Consider the following 5,829-nt stretch of genomic DNA (forward strand, 5'->3'; position numbering starts at 1 on the left):
CCCCAGTACTGTGAAAGAAGGAAAGAAGAAAAGAAAAACAATATCAAAAGAAAATGTCAGCACAATGGTTTAAAAATAAAGTTTAAGAAGTATCCAAGAAAGTAATTTCAAAAGAAAATGGACAAACTATTTTAAAATTAGTGGATTGATACTATCATAAATGGCATTGTTTTAATTCTATTTTGGATTGTTCATTGCTACTGTATATAAGTACAATTTATTTTTATTAACCTGTCCTGCAACCTTGCTGAACTTACATTTTGGTGGATTACTTCAGTTTTCTATGTAAAAGATCAAGGGACTGATGAATAAAGACAGATATAGTCCTACCTTTTTAATATGGGCATCTTTTATTTTTTATTCTTCCCTAGTTATCCTGGCAAAAACTTTTAGTATAAAGTTAAAGAGGACAGAGAAGATTTATTTCTCTTATCTTGACCCTAAAGTGCAAAATTTCAGTTTTCCCCATTAACTGTGAAACTGTGATTTTATTATAGTGTTGCTGGACTCAGATTGTTCATACTTTTTGAAAATTTTTTATCTATATCTGTAAAATGATATCAGTTTGTAGTATATTTTTATTATAACTATTAAATCTCATTTGAATACTAGGGTAATATTTCTTATATAATATGAATTGGGAAGTGTCACTCTTCTTATCCTGAAGAAATTATATGAAAATGAAATTACTATTTTTTAGTGTTTGGGAGAATTTGTTAGTAGAACTATCTGTACTAGGCTTTGCTTTGTAGGAATGTTTTTATTATGAATTTAATATCTTTTTTTTTAAAGAGAGTGAGAGAGAAGAGAGAGGAGAGAGAGAGAGAGAGAGAGAATTTTTAATATTTGTTTTTTAGTTCTCAGTGGACACAACATCTTTGTTGGTATGTGGTGCTGAGGATCGAACCCGGGCCGCACGCATGCGAGGCGAGCGTGCTACCGCTTGAGCCACATCCCCAGCCCGAATTTAATATCTTCACTTGTTATAGGATTACTCAATGAGAAACAAAATATTTGCTCCATACAACTTTTCTTTATACTGTTGAGGTTTTTTGTTATTGTTGTTGTTGTTATTAATTGTTTTATTTGTTGGTATTTCATTGACTTATTCCATAAATAAAAAATCTGTATTTGTGGGAGACCAACCTTGCACTTGACTGAGTCACACTCCCGGCTGGGTGCTGAGGCGCTCAGTCACAGAAATGTAGCAGAGCTTTCCCCACCCTTCTTGGGTTTGAGGGTGGGTGTGTCGTGCATGGGTGTGTCTTGCTACAGCCCCATGGGTGAAGCTATGCTCACCTGTTCCTTTGTAATATAACCCCTTGCCCTGTTTAGGATAGAATCTTCCATGGAAGTGCCTTGTGTGTGTCCCCTTCTCTTACTGTGCCCTTGGGTGTGGCCTACCCAGGTGTCAGTCAACCTGCTGACAGTGGACATCATGAAGATAGTCTCAGCCCCCTGAAACCTGACCCCTTGCCTCATTTGAATAGCTTCTCCTCAATAAAAGGGGTCAGCACGTACTCTCGCGCTCTCTCTTCCTGAGGACCCTTAAGGTCAGAGGAGCCGTCACAGGGACCCCAAAGAAAAAGGTATTTGTGTCTCTTGTGTGATTATTTTGTGCAGCCCAGTCAGCCCAGTTCAACTGGAGTAAACCCTGTGCCTTTTAGTTGCAAGAACAGAAACCCAGCATCTGTTTATCTATAGATATAGATAGAGTACATGGAGATATTTCTATTTATAGATGTAGATAGATATAGATCTTCTTCTTATATGCTATAATTTCAAATATGTTATAATTTTTATTTTAACTTATGTGTGAAGCCGAATGCATTATACTTCATATTACACATATAGAGCACAATTTTTCATATCTCTGGTTGTACACAAAGTAGTCACACCATTTGTGTCTTCATACATGTACTTAGAGTAATGATGTCCATGTCATTTCACCATCTTTCCTACCCCCAAGTCCTCTCTCTTCTCTTCCTTCCCCTTTGCTCTATCTACAATTCATCTAATCCTCCCATGCTCCCCTCCAACCCCAATATGAATCAGCATCCTTATATCAGAGAAAACATTTGGCATTTGTTTTTTGGGGGGGGGGATTGTCTAACTTCACGTAGCATTACATTCTCCAACTCCATCCATTTACCTGCAAATGCCATGATTTTATTCTCTTTTAATGCTGAGTAATATTCCATTGTGTACATATACCATATTTTCTTTATCCATTCATCTACTGAAGAGCATCTAAGTTGGTTCCACAGTTTAGCTATTGTGAATTGTGCTGCTATAAATACTGAGGTGGTTGCATCCCTGTAGTATGCTGTTTTTAAGACCTTTGGGCATAGATCAAGGAGTGGGATATCTGGGTCAAATGGTGCTTCCATTCCCAGTATTCCAAGGAATCTCCAAACAGCTTTCCATGTGGGCTGCACCAATTTGCAGTCCCACCAGCAACGTATGAATGTGCCTTTTTTCCCCACGTCCTAGCCAAAACTTATTGTTGCTTGTATTCTTTTTTTTAAATACTTATTTTTTAGTTGTAGTTGAACACAATGCCTTTATTTTTATTTATTTTTATGTGGTGCTGAGGATCAAACCCAGGGCCTCACACATGCTAGGCAGGCACTCTACTGCTAAGCCACAACCCCAGCCCTATTGCTTGTATTCTTTTTTTTTTTAATCTTCCACCAAGGAAAAAATTTTATTAAAGTATACATTACCAGTTATTTCAAAATACATGAGAAAGACAAATATACAAAGGCAGTATCATAAAACTGATTTCTAACCTCAATACTTTTGAAGTACAAAACAATGATAACTACCCTGAAAAGTCAGTTTGTTGACAGAACTTGATCTTTAAGTTGGTCAAAAACCCCTTTCATTCAGTTTGTTTATATATATATTACTCAGTTTTTCAGTTTCATCATATATCAGAACTTTGGTTTTTTGTGGGTTTTTTGTTGTTTTTTTAATGTGATCCCTTCTCAAGTATAGTTTTTTTCTTGCAATTAATGTTAGCAACTTTAGGTAACTTGCCTAAATCACAAGAATTCAATGTAACCACTACTCTAAATAGTTACCATTTGGAGTTACCTATACTAAGACTCACATGTTTAAAGTCAAAATATTAACAAGCAAACTATGGGGATTGAGAACAGGACTAAGGAAAGACAATTTTATCTTTTACTACAGACCTACTAAAACAAAATATCTATTACTTACTTTGGTACTATGGCTAGAGAAGCAGTTACTGCTAGACCACAGGTAGCTATGTAGCTGTCCATTTTATATTTACTTTTCTAAGGAATGACAGATTTTACCAATTAAGTTTCTTAACCTAAAAAGCAGGTACCTGGGCTGGGGATGTGGCTCAAGTGGTAGCACACTCACCTAGCATGCATGGGGTGCTGGGCTCGATCCTCGGCACCACATAAAAAAATAAAAATAAAGATGTTGTGTCCACTGAAAAGTAAAAAATAAATATTAAAAAATTCTCTCTCTCTCTCTCTCTCTCTCTCTCTCTCTCTCTCTCTCTCAAAAAAAAAAAAGCAGGCACCTATAAACAACCCTGTACTTTAACTTCTTGAAATAAATTATTTTCTTAATTGGTTTATTAGCAGCCTTGTGTCTGGAAAACAAAGTAAATCTATTTTTTCCAAAATTAGAATGCTGACTCAGATGCTATCTTCCACTTATGAAGGTGGACCTTCACAAACTATATAATATAATAAATGCAAAAATAATTTCATCTATCAACACATAACACTGAGCCAGCAAAAAAAACAAAAACAAAAAACCCCACACTCATAAGATAACTCATAAGAAACTGGTTTGTACAAAATAAGAAGGTATATATCCTCTTATATAAGAGAAATATATATATATAGTAATAAAAGTAATCTATAATAAACTTATAGAGATGATTCCAATTTACATGTTAAGTCTGCCTAAACTAATTGTCACTGAAAGACTGGAAATTTTCTTTTCCTCATGTCATGCCCATCATAATTAAGCTGGCCCTAGTTTCTTACAAATGTATTACTTCCTTGGATTTATCTACTATACCCTTAGTGTACTGCAATTAACTTATACACTGGGCCTGCCCAGCCTGCCTATAAAGCCTTTCTTCCAAAATATACCAGATGTATTAAACAGAGGCATCATTTAGTAGAATTCTGTACTTCAAGACAGCATATGAAGAAACAGCAAGTGGTCCTCTGATGTAGATACCTCTCATTTCACATTATCACAGAAACAGTACAGTTTACCAACTACTCCTTCCTTACAGGAAACCCGGTAGCTGTAAAAATTTTGTTCAATAAAATTGTGGATGTGTAACCGACGTGATTCTGCAATCTGCATTTGGGGTAAAATTGGGAGTTCATAACCCACTTCAATCTAATGTATGAAATATGATATGTCAAGAGCTTTGTAATGTTGTGAACAACCAATAAAAAAAATAAAAAATTAAAAAAAAAGAAACATTTCAATACCTATTAATTCCAAAGATCCGAACATCATGTAGTTGTGGCATTTGGGGAATAAGCACACTCAGAAGAGAAGCTGTGTTAGGATGAAGTAAGTTGAATCATACTTTGTTTAGAAACTTGTCAGAAAATATAGAATTGTTGGAGAAATTGTGAAAAACTTCCATGAAGATGTTAGGAGCCTTGCTTTACCTTGGTCAGGAGTTTCAAAAGGTGTTCCTTTTACTGCATGCAAAAATACATACATCCCCAGATTATGTATAATATTTGTTAAGGTCCAAGCAACAGGAACACTGAAGAAAGGAATGCTGAGTAAGACAATATGAAAGCATACACTAGTATGGCAGTATGTAAAAACGTGGATGTGTAACCGATGTGATTCTGCAATCTGTATACGGGGTAAAAATGGGAGTTCATAATCCACTTGAATCAAATGTATAAAATATGATATGTCAAGAGCTTTGTAATGTTTTGAACAACTAATAATTAATTAATTAATTAATTAATAAAAAGACAATATGGAGCAAGCCAACTCCCAATGCATATGTCAGCCACATACCCCAGTTGTTCATTACATGGGTATTTGGATTCACTTCACTGTGGGCAACTCCAACATTCATGTTTGCTCCACCTCCTGGTTCCTGATGGCCGGCACTGCATAAGACCAGCCCAGTGGCAACCTCAGCTTACACTCATGCTTCGAAAGCCAAGTCTGCCCCAGCGCAGCACCTCAAGCCGTCACTGTCCTAGTGCACTCACCACCCTTGCTGGTATTCTTAATAGCTGAAATTCTGACTGGAGTGAGAAATCTTAGAGTAGTTTTGATTTGCATTTCTTTCATTGCTAGAGATGTTGAACATTTTTTCATATATTTGTTGATTGTACATCATCTGAGAAATGCCTGTTCACTTGCTTGGCCCATTTATTGATTGCATTAATTGTTTTCTTGGTGTGGGCCAAGGAACTGAACAAACACTTCTCAGAAGATGATGCTGTTGTTTTTTATCTTATTTCATTTTATTTTAATGTTTTTATTACTCCACTATAGTTATACATAATTGGACATATATAATTGGACATTCATTTTGACATATATAAACATCATAGAATTTAATTTACTCCATTTTAGTACAGGTGCCTCCTCTTACCCTCTCCTCTACCCTATCCCTACTCTCAATCCTTTATTGGTCTACTTCTATTTCTTCCATTCTTTATCATTAATTGGAACATTATAGATACACATAAAGGTGGAAAGAACTGTAGTGTCTTTCTATAGACACATAGCATCATTTTGTCAGTCATTTCCCTTTATGCTGTTATTAAATGAATAAACATT

General features: G+C 35.5%; 1 pseudogene; it reads right to left on the minus strand.

The window, feature by feature from the left end:
- Positions 1-4,492: 4,492 nt before the first annotated feature.
- LOC144371618 (ORM1-like protein 1) lies at positions 4,493-5,122 on the minus strand (annotated as a pseudogene).
- Between the last annotated feature and the right edge of the window lie 707 nt (positions 5,123-5,829).

Source organism: Ictidomys tridecemlineatus, chromosome X (genome assembly GCF_052094955.1).
Source record: "Ictidomys tridecemlineatus isolate mIctTri1 chromosome X, mIctTri1.hap1, whole genome shotgun sequence".
In the NCBI taxonomy this organism is placed as follows: domain Eukaryota; kingdom Metazoa; phylum Chordata; class Mammalia; order Rodentia; family Sciuridae; genus Ictidomys; species Ictidomys tridecemlineatus.